Genomic DNA, 11,754 nt, shown 5'->3' with positions numbered 1-11,754 from the left:
AGAGAGAGAGAGAGAGAGAGAGAGAGAGAGAGAGAGAGAGAGAGAGAGGAGGTGGGAGAGAGATCGGCTTTTACCGCGCTCGAATAAATTTTTCTCAAAACGGTTATTTCGCACAGTGTTCGGAAAGAAAGCGCCTTGAATACCGGCGCCGGCAATTACATTGAATTACGGCGTCGCCCGTCCGAGAATGAAAAACCGCGCGCGACCGCACTTAACCGCAGAACGAGCCCCGAATGAACTCGTTATTCCGTCATTTCGGCTGATTAAGTGTAATTAAGCTCACGTCGTGTGCGACTTCTTAAGGCCGTCACGTCCTCGGGTTAGACCCGTTTAATCTCGTCGTGTATCGTTTTCGTGTCTGCTCGCATCGCGCACTAGCTGATTCACTTAACGCGGCGACCTCATTTTATTCCTGAATTACTTATCGCGTGGAGAAGAGAAATATTCTCTCGAGCGACGAGTCGCGCGCACGCGATTTCAAGAGGAACATCTCGTGGCCGACGTAATCGCCGGATCCGTGGACGAGGTCAGTCTCGGACAGTCTTGTTGGCCATCTTTAATTTACGAGATACTCCCTAAAGTATAATCGGTGCGTTCCTCACCGAAACGCTGCACTTATGACTGAACCATCAGAAGCACACAGCACTGCCGTTAGTGAAAGAATCGCTGAAAGAATCAGTTGATAGCGGGGATCGCTCCCATTATTGATGTACCTTGCAAACGATGTCATTGCTCGCAAATCGCATGGAAGCCGTTAATTCCATCGTCGCTAACGCAGAAAGTTGGATCCGGCACAGCGTGCAGCGGATTTGCACACCACAGATTTAGCAGTGGAATCTTCAGGAGAATTCACACCTTTGCAGGAAAGCAGAAAACAGAAACCAGAAGCCAATCAGAACTCGCTTTGTAGAAAAGCAGAAACTAGTCGACTACCACCTGACCGCTAGCACGAGTTCTGATTGGCTGTTCTGCTTTCTGCCAGGGTGTGAATACGCCTTTGCACTGAGAAAGTAATTTTTGTATTTGAAACGAAAATATCTGGCGTTTACGATTCGTTCAGCATCACCATATTTTTACTTGTCACAAGTACATGTATTATTGAGAAAAAGCGGAACGCACACAGTGGTAATTGAATTTTTTTACCGGATATCTGGGTGGTCGCCAAATTTTCGTTCCGTCAACAAAATCCTTTCTTCAGTGTACTTCCACTAATCAAGGTTGGTGAGAGAGAAGATGGAGTGAAGTGGGAAGTGTTACCACTGAAAGTCTTAGTGAATATTCACAGATTATCGCGGTGAAACACTCCCTTTGCTGATTCAATCGGAAATATTTTTACTGATTCACAGCGAGAGAGTAGAGACACATGCCCTGCCTCGTGCAGATACCATCTTTTCCGCCGCGTTCTGCGCGCACGGCGAAAAGAATATCTTGATGTTCCGAGACGATGTTTCTCCCATAACCACTGGTACCTGAGAAATAATTACAGAACGAGATTAAAGCGTAATATTGCCGTGCATATTTTACACCGCCGACTATTTGAGCGTGTTTAGCTCTAATAAAGCGCGGCCGCGTAATAATAAATGAGATTTTCCGCGCGCGCGTTGCGCGATAGTTACGGTCGACATAAGAATATCCTGACAGAGTATTCTACGAGTGGAAAGACCGTATAATATAATTGGCGGTAAGGCGAAAGTGTACTTCTTCGTTTCATCCCGGCTGCCGTTTTAATTAACAAAAACCATATTAATTTCATGCATCCGTTTGTTTGAAAACGAAGATCAGAGAACAGTACTGCCGTGGAAAATAATTGCGCGATCGAATGTGCAATTTTATTATTTGATTATTACTTTTGTCCTTATAATGTCGAATTTTCGATTATAGCAACTGAAGTAATATTTTATACACACATAATCACAGCGTTGACAACGTTTTTCGTCTCTCGTGCTTTTTTCTTTCTTTCTTGCTTTTTCGTTGCCGCGAGAGACAATTATCCATTCTCGTGCTCGGTGAACAATCAACGTCGCGTAAGTGACGTTCAAAAAGTCAGGATTAAAAATTTCCTTTTTCCTTCATTCTTTTCTCTTTCCTTCCCCATTCCTTTTTGCCTTCTTCTCCGCAGCGTATAACAACGACGAGCGAACGATTCAACGACCGGGCCCCCCCGCCGGGTAGGATAAATTTGTTAGTGTTAACCTAGATTTCAATGAACTGCCGCTTAAAGCGGCTCCATTCAGCGAAAGCCGTCCGTGTAACTAACGGCCACTCCTAATTGCTCTGGATTTGTCGTCTTCGACGAAAAACTCGCACGGGCCTCAGAAAAAAGCTCGCCGCCGCGCTAGACTCGGTCGAGCATCCGCGAACTCGCGGTCTCCATTCGAGTATTTGCGCGTGTGCACGTCGTTAAGGATCCCGGTGAGTATGAAAGCGCCTCCGTTAATGTTCCCCACCGAGAGCGAGCGAATTTTGATACAAACGCGAGTCACACGCGGTCGAATTGTATTTTTGGCCTCAGCTGCCCCGTGATAAGTCAATCCCGATATTGTACATTTGATATTAGCTCTTCTGATATTGTATAATGAAATGGTATAATTAAGCAATTGCAATGAAATTAATTAAACGTACGAGGCTTTGCCGCGTATTGCACTTTTATATTAACGTAATTGAAAAGCGGAATATTTACTCGATTTTACTGTGTTTCTGTCTTCTTTTCGCCACTCGCTCGGATACTTTTAAATATATCTGTAATATATCACCCAAAAGAATACATAAAATTAAAAAATATATACTTACAAAAATCGTGCGCTTAGAATATTTTTTTTTCGGATATTTCTCTTCTTTGCAGAAGAATTCTTTTAAGGTCACATGTGCAAGAGCGACATTTTCCAGAATGGTTCAGAGGACTTTTCTAAGAATAAGATATTTTTTTGGGTGATAATTCAATCGCTACACGAGGAGGCTGTCTGTCGTTGTCGCGCAAACACCGTCGGAACAATACGGGCAGGACAATACGGTTGATAAACGCGACGGAGAAGAGTGTCGTGGGCGATGTTCTGTCGCGGCGAATTTTATCGACTGACAAACGCACAAATAGACGCCGTCGACGACGAGCGTTGCGCTTCTCTCAGCCGAGAACGGGAAGCGCCGCCGTGAAACTGGCAGCGACGGCGACGAGACGACGTATAATCTCGAAAGTCGCGTGCGAGAGAGTTCCGATGCAAATGCATTCGGGTGCGCGACTGCCGTACGCGCGGCCCCTAAACGAGCTCAATTGGAATAAAGGCGAGTTCGATCGGCGGTACAAGTGCGAATCGATAGACGCCTCGATCCTCGATCTCAATTTTAGATCAGCCTGTGAATTGCGGGGCAGTCGACCGGACGATTCGGCCAAGTGTTAACGTAGTTTGACCCTCGCGGTAACCACCGCCGCCGCCGCTGCCGCCGTCGTTCCCATCACCTTCGCCACCTCGGTGAACGAGGTGCGAGACTGCAAGGTGCGCCTTGCTCCCGACGCGCCTTTATGTCCTCAAATCGTGATCGCTGCGGCCCGGCAGAACGAAGAAGCGCCGATTTCATCGCGTCCCACCCTTCCCCCGTCGACATCGTCCTTCATTCGCGATGTCTCCTTTTTTTTTTATCGCGATGCACGCGCACGGTATCATCGCATGCGCTGACATTTTCAAACCAGTGAATCGGGACGTGCAAATAATCAGAATATTCCGAATCGAACACTCGCAACCCGCGTTTTAAATATCCAAGCTACACGCGAAACTCGACGTAATAAAGTTGTAATTGTTAAAAAATAGATAATTCTAGAAATATTATCTGTCTTGCGGGATTTCCACGGCCGCGCGATCGGCGAACGGAGTGCGTTTTGCGTAGAAATGATTTAATTGAAAATATTTTCCCCGAACGTTAGCAAAAAAACAACAGAAAAAAGGGCGAGCTTTTCGCATCAGGCGTTTTTTCCGCGATCGGAAATGATGAGAGAGCAGACACTGCGGAATTGGAGAAAAAAATGCGACGCGGCACGAGCAATTTGACGGGAATTAAATGTGATGTCCTTGGTGAAAGTGAAAACATTTCAACAGACACGAAGCGATTTTCCGAAAGCTCACCGGCGTGGCTTTAGGTACGCCCGCGTGTATACGGCCCTGAACATGCGTCCCTTTAGCAAGCCTTTAGCTTAATTGCGCGCAATTACCGGGAATGGCGAAATAACAAGTGCACTTACGCCGAGAAACGGCCGCGCGGTTTTTCATCCTTGGACGACGCGAAGGCGACAAATCCAGAACGATTACGGCGGATCATTAATTGCGAGACTGCTCCTTAATTGAGCGGGGACAAGGTCCTTTTTGCACGCTTGTTTGCTGGCGGCGCGGTCGCTGCGCGGGCGCGGTAAAAAATTACGTGCCGCAAAAAATCGCGCACAACCGAAAAATGGCGAATATGCGAGTTCGCCTTGAGAGAGCGCATCCGGGGAGACACGTAGCAAAGATGCAATTTACGCAGGGAGAGAAAAGAAATCGGTTGGTCTCGCGGAGATTACGGTCATTTTCGGCGTCATTCATATTTCTCGGTTTTTCTAACGAAGAAGTAACAGTGGCGACACGCGTACAAGACTGTTATTACCAACTCTGTAGCAGCACTTGCTGCAAAAACAGCAAGTTTCCCGACTGTACATGTATAATTACTTTTTTATATAATGTATAAGCACAAATATAGTTATTTATCGTATGAATATCGTGCAATTATCGTCACAAATGCCAAACTCATTTTTCTCAGCGTAACATCGCGAGTTCTCATATATGCCGCTGCAAACTTCAATTAGAAATGCACGAAATGCAATGGCTGCAACACTAACCTAATATAACATTACATTTTGCCCTCTCGAAAGCTCGAAGAACAATACGTTTCTGTAATTGCGCGGAAGATCATTTCCTTCATTTCATTTGACGATTGCGCGAATTTGAGTCGTTATTCCATCACATCACCTTTCTTAAAAATCATTCTCTCCTACCTCGTCCTTCATATTTTGTCGTGTTGGTGCTCGACAAACTGTCGCGCGTATGTTCGCACAATGACGCGTACACAGACGCGGATTTGACGGCGTGACAATCTTACCGCATTGACGCGTTGACCAATCCTTTACTCATCAAACAGCCTGCGCGAGAGAGAAAAGTAGTCCAGAGCGTGGGAACACTCAGGAATTCGATTAAAGCGAAACGAATGCGCGCCGAGCGGGGGAAATTAGTCGACCGCGAGTGTAGGCCTTCGCTCCCGAATTAATCGTGCAAATTAGCAGCAGTTTCGCTCGAGCGACGCCGAAAGCGGCCGGCGCCCTCGAAGACAGAAACAGAGAGAGAGAGAGAGAGAGACAGAGAGATACACTGTCGGCGAGTTTGCGAAAAAGCCGAGCGTGCCGCTCTGTCGGCGGAGCCGACAAGTAGCTGCCGCTAGTAGCCGGCCAGGGCCAGCCGGTCGTTACTTCGCCATTTCGGGTAATTGCGCGCAATTAAGCGCGGCTAACTAAAGTTGCACTTGCGCGAACCGCGCGGTGTTAACACTTGGTCGAATTGTCCCCGCGCCGCCGTTTCCGGCTCCTCCGCCGTCGCCTCCGTCGTCGCCGCGGAGAGCTCACGAAACGCCGCGTACAACTCGCGAAGATTAAACCACCCTCCGTTTAAAACGCACCGGTCGACCTGGCGCATCCCCGACGGCTCTGAGCGAAAGTTCGCCGTCGCCGTGGCTCGATCGGAGAGCCAATTAGCGAAGCGGCGGGCGCGTGAGCGAACAAACGAGCGTCTTCTGCTCTCTTTTACTCTTCCTTTCCCCACGAAGGCGCGACTGTAGCAGTTGGATGCAGTTAGAGCTATTAGTTGTTTATGAGGCGCCGGCGGCCGCTCTGAAAAATCGCGAAAATTCCCCGGCGTCGGTCGGATCGCGAAGTTCGTTAATGCCGGGCGCGGAGCGGCCGGGCAAATAGAGCGTTTGCGTGCGAATACCTTCGATATGAAAGTTTTCTTTCTCTTGGGTATCGGCGGGAGGACGAGGCGAAGGGCCCGGGCTTTACTCTTTCTCTATTGACCCGTGAAAAATGGATCGACCGCCCGATTCAATCGCCGGATATCTTCCGGAGCGGAAACCCGGCTAACAAAAGTTTAAAGGAAAACAAATCCGCCGACGATCTCGCGGGGAATATTTTAACGTGCGTCGGCAAGCCAAGTGCTGCTCTCATCGACCATCTCTTCTTCCTCTTCATTCCTTCCTTTCCTTCCTTTTTTACCTTCCTCTTTCTCTCTTTTTGCTCCTCGCTCCCGACCGTTTTTACGAGCCGTACGTTAATTCGGCGCATTAACTTCCTTTTTCGGGCGTAACGCGTGCATCTTTCTCCTCACCGTTTGAGCTCGCGTTAATACCGCGGAGCTAGCGGCCACATATGTGTGCTCGAACTTTCGCATAATGCGCTATTATGAGAAATAAATTCAATAGCTCACCTCTGCTTCCTCTCTTTCTGTCTCTATTCCACTTTCTCTTTCTCTCTCTCTCTCTCTCTCTCTCTCTCTCTCTCCCTCTCGATACATACTCGCGATATTACATTATATAACGTATCATGATTTCATTAATATGACGAGTTTTATATTCCATGCACCATTATATTTGTGTGATCGTTGTGTACTTTCTCTATAGGCTATTTAAAGGAAAGGTTGTTTGAACGTGTCCTCGTTCCGCCGCGAAAGAAGAATTAAAAATTCATTTAATGTCACGTCACTTCTCTCTGGATGAGGATCGATTTAGTTCGGTATCCGTGACGCGTCTCTTCGCAATTTCGATGCACGCGTAACATTCGCTGCGCCCTTCGCGATGCGCAGTTCGGAATTCGCGTGGATCTTTAATGCGCGCGAACCTGGCGCATGATTATTAATTCAACTTTCGCCGGCGTATGTTGGCTCGCTTCTCGCGTTTATAAACTCGCGTGTGTTTATTACTCCGTATAAAGTTATATTAGAATTCAGACACGTGTGAATTAAAGCTTAACTCGTCGTGGCAGCGGTCACGGCGACGGTGGCCGGCGGTTTACTATCTCTCGAATGCGACATCGGGATCACCTTTTTACGAGAATCTCTCGTCGTCGTCGTTGATTGCTGCTGCTGTGACAATCGAGACAAAATTCGTGCAAGCAGGCAACAAAATATCCAAGACGAGACTCGGAAGTAGATGAATATTCCGAGAACGCCTCACGAGTTGCCGCTGTTACGTCGGAGAAATTCTTGAGAAAATGCATTGCGCGCTCGTGAGAATGCAAACATAATTATGAAATGAAATCATGGGGAAGTTTCGCGCTGTTTACCCGATCGAGTGCGCGCGAGAAGTTACTTTTGTATATTTTCCGTTACGGGAGTCCGATTTTGGAATGCTTCTTACCGCACCATAAGCGTGAGAGAGCGAGAGAGAGAGAGAGAGAGGTAAAGAGAAATGTCACGTTATGCACTTAACGATATTAAAATATACGACGACGACGGTGGCGACAATAAGTATTCCCCCCGTAGTATACCATTTTTATTCGTCACGACCGACAGATCCTGAAGAGACAGTGTTACAGACAAAAGCGGAAACGCCGCGGCATCTTACAATCAATTCTCCTGCGAGCTCAACCGCGAACGACGATTTAGCCAGCGTACGTCCAACGACGCGGCTTACTCACCTCCTCCCTAACGCGAAACGCTCGAAGATACGCTCAAACTTTCTCGATAGAGTGGAACGACGTGCATCGTTAGGTCCAGGACAAATACGTGGCATTAATCTCGGGAGGGTCACTGGAAGCTGCACCGCCGGCGATCGTAACAGAGTGACCCGCGCTTTCTTTCACCCTTAATCCCCAATTAAGACGTCTCCGTCCTGCGGATTACGAGCCAGCGGGAAAGAGAATCTTCTCTGCCAAGAAACGCCTCGAGCGAGCGAGCCAGCCAGCCAGCCAGCCAGCCAGCCAGCGCCGACGACGACCCTTCCTCTCTTCCTGCTTCCTTGTCTCTTTGATTTTGTCCTTTGAGTTAGTCCGCGCAGTCGATGGCGGCGGAGCTCTCGCGAATTTCGTAGTACCGGAAGCCGACTCTCCGGCCGGAAAGAAGTTTCGCCAGACACGACGGCAGATACGAATGAATATTCCGGCCGGGAAAGTGAGACTCCCGCTGAAACGGAGTCTTTTACGACGCGCCCGGGATGTGATTGTTAAATGTATGTCCCGCGATGAATAATAAGAGACACATCGTAAAAATAAGAGACGTGTATTTCTTCTTCACATGCGCTTCCTAGTGCGTTATTTTCTGAAATTATTTTCCAAACATTTCCTTGGAAGAATGAGTACTTTCACGACGAGGACATACACGACTGGCTGCGAACCAACGGATAATCGCTCCTTCAATTAAAAGGATTAAGAGCGATATACGTGTACACCTCCGCGAGCGAACGTCGAAATACACGCTGAGATTATTATATATTGTGTTAATATCTTATTTGATTATTCGTGAATTTCGGAGACTATTTATTAATTAAGTTTATTAATAGAAGTTTATGACTCAATCTCTAATTAGCACTATATAACTTAGCTTTATTACGGAGACTTCTCTCTCTTGCCTGGATTTCGAGAGACTTCTTGTATTGCAATTGCGACTTAATATAATTAATTGTATGACTTAATCATCATAAAATTTAAGCTTTTAAGACGAGACAAAAATTCTTGTAAAATAAATTATATGTTTGCAAAAATATATAAATATATTATTTTCAATACTCGTAATATACAAACAGCTATTATCCTCTTCACGAAATCTATTATCTGCGAAATTTATTATATGTTTGCAAAAATATATAAATATATTATTTTCAATACTCGTAATATACAAACAGCTATTATCCTCTTCACGAAATCTATTATCTACGACAATTTTCTATTTCTATTACCAATGTACTATCAGATGTAAAATTTAAGACTGAATAATAAACTTTTTTTGCATACGCTTATTTCATATAGATTTATTATTATTCCTCATTTGTCTTTATACCTTTCCAACAAATAGCCATAGTTTGCCTAATTTCCCTCCGGGAATTTATGCATTCTCTTCGGACATTATATCAAAATGTGAAAATTGGCAATTTCAAATTCTCTATTTCCGTAAATTTGTAACAGGAGAACATGATATGCGAAGAGATATTTCGAATTTTCGGTAAAAAATTTTGTTAGCCCTTTTCATATCATATTCTCCCGATACCAAAATGCAAAAATCGACAAACTGGATTCTCCAAATTCGACGATTTGTATCAGGAACATAGAATGTGCGAGGAGGTATTTCGAGTTCCCGCCAAAAGCTCCTGCTACTTCTTAGGTCTTCATGTTTTCCTGATACCAAAATGCGAAAATCGGCAAACATTTCTCCAATTTCGAGGATTTGTACCAGGAACATAGAATGTGCGAGGAGGTATTTCGAATTCCCGCCAAAAGCTCCTGGTACCTCCTTGATTTTCATGTTCTCCTGATACCAAAATGCGAAAATCGGCAAACATTTTTCGAATTTCGAGGATTTGTATCAGGAACATAGAAGGTGCGAAGAGGTATTTCAAGTTCCCGCCAAAAGCTCCTGCTACCTCTTGGATCTTTATGTTTTCCTGATACCAGAATGCGAAAATTGACACACCAGATTTTTCCAATTTCGAGGATTTGTACCAGGAACATAGAATGTGCGAGGAGGTATTTCAAGTTCCCGCCAAAAGCTCCTGCTACCTCTTGGATCTTTATGTTTTCCTGATACCAGAATGCGAAAATTGACACACCAGATTTTTCCAATTTCGAGGATTTGTACCAGGAACATAGAATGTGCGAGGAGGTATTTCAAGTTCCCGCCAAAAGCTCCTGCTACCTCTTGGATCTTTATGTTCTCCTGATACCAGAATGCGAAAATCGACAAACCAGATTTTTCCAATTTCGAGGATTTGTACCAGGAACATAGAATGTGCGAGGAGGTATTTCGAATTCCCGCCAAAAGCTCCTGGTACCTCCTTGATCTTCATATTCTCCTGATACCAAAATGTGAAAATCGGCAAACCTAGATTTTTCCAATTTCGAGGATTTGTATTAGGAACATAGGTTGTGCGCGAGGAGGTATTCCGAGTTCCCGCCAAAAACTCCTGCTACCTCTTCATGTTCTCTTGATACCAGAATGCGAAAACCGACAAACCAGATTTCTTTAATTTCGAGGATTTGTATTAGAAAAGCATGATATGCGAGGTAAATGAGAAATAACAAATAAAAAAGAAATAAGTCAATTTTTTAACCTGTTTTTATTATTACTTTATATATTTTTGAACAGTATAAAATATTTAATGTATTTAATACAGGAGACAAATTTTCACCCTCGCACGCGCATATGTAATAAAATATATATAGAATATAATACAGAGAGTATAAGAAGAGATATTTAGTATTGTGTAATGCAATTTTTTACAGTAAACTGTTATATTACATATAATTATTGTGTTACATATATATTCTATTTGCAAATGATATAAAAATTACGCTCTCGTATGACTCGACTATTATTTTATTGCGCTTATTGCAACGCTGTGTAGCGCACACGTTCAATTTTACCTTAATTTGAGAGGTTGCTTCAACACTTGCACATATGAGAAAGTTCATTAAAAAAAATATACGTGTCTCCTACTTTTAGCCGCTCTGCCATACATCCTAACCCCATCCAGGTTGGCTAGGGACACTACTACACGTTTCCTCGTTGGTGTGCTCGTTCTCCCTCGAATCCGTTCTAATGAATTTTACGCCCCGTTGTAATAGCGAGCGCCGTTGCTCCTCTCCATTTTCCAGCGCCTGTGGTACAGATAATCCTTTTAATAAAAATATCGCGCTAGCGATCTCGCGCGTTATATACTACACACGAGAATCGCGTCTTTGGGTTCCCGATGCGGAGAGTACTGCTCGCGGCCTGCTCGGCCGAGGGAGGTACAGGTAACAATGCGCTCACCATTCGTTCGTTGAATGCGACTCAGTCCCTTCTTGTAGCTCCTTTTCAAGGAGGGGACAAGGCGGGAGGAAAGATTTATTATCCCCCTATGCACCTTTGTACGTGCCGATCACGTAGCTCTCCCGATCTTTTTTACACTCGCTCGGAGCGGAGCTCGGCGCGAGTGCGAACGTATGCTGATAGACGGCCAAGAGCAGGTGTGCGAATGTGCCTCTTGTCGCTCGTTGCTTTGAGCCGCTTTGCCACTTTGCGGCGGCAGCCACCTTGTGCTGTTTAAAGAGATTTTGATGGCACCGGATGCGACGGAACGGATATTGCGCGTCCGAATTTCGCGGCTTGGAACTCCACGGAAAATGGAAATCCGTAGCACCGCGGCTCGCTTCCTGGTGATGCTGTCTCTGCCCAGTCTATTAACAAATAAACATACCGCCGTCAAATGAGCTGAAATTGTCGTTGCAATATAAATAAAGATCTATACACAGACCCCAGCATAATGGCCTTAACATTTACTATTTATTTATTCGATTATTTGACAAAATGACGAGATGTATCAACTATTACTTCTTTTTTTTCTATATGGTTTTATTTTATACAAATAATAGAATTTCGTGGAATAAAATTATCGTTAATTTATTGAGAAGAATTAACAGTTGTGATAGACGAATATTATAATATGATACAAAAGAGGAGAGAGAGAGAGAGAGAGAGAGAGAGAGAGAGAGAGAGA

General features: G+C 45.0%; 1 protein-coding gene and 1 long non-coding RNA gene across 10 annotated transcripts in view; one reads left to right on the top strand and one right to left on the bottom strand.

The window, feature by feature from the left end:
• The window catches only part of LOC116846545 (nephrin-like), a 331,343-nt gene that overhangs the window by 102,136 nt on the left and 217,453 nt on the right, over positions 1–11,754 (top strand). The window lies entirely within an intron of this gene.
• Positions 10,314–11,754, bottom strand: part of LOC116846617 — a 179,024-nt gene continuing 177,583 nt past the window's right edge. For all 3 annotated transcript variants that reach the window (XR_004378540.1, XR_004378541.1, XR_004378539.1), the window contains 2 exons: positions 11,028–11,434; positions 10,314–10,873 (listed from right to left, as the gene is read on the bottom strand). This is a non-coding gene — a long non-coding RNA (uncharacterized LOC116846617). The remainder of the gene's footprint in view (positions 10,874–11,027; positions 11,435–11,754) is intronic.

Source organism: Odontomachus brunneus, unplaced genomic scaffold, assembly GCF_010583005.1.
Source record: "Odontomachus brunneus isolate Ranch 3 - 2012 unplaced genomic scaffold, Obru_v1 Obru_scaffold_004, whole genome shotgun sequence".
NCBI lineage: Eukaryota > Metazoa > Arthropoda > Insecta > Hymenoptera > Formicidae > Odontomachus > Odontomachus brunneus.
This window is presented reverse-complemented; position numbering and strand designations above follow the sequence as displayed.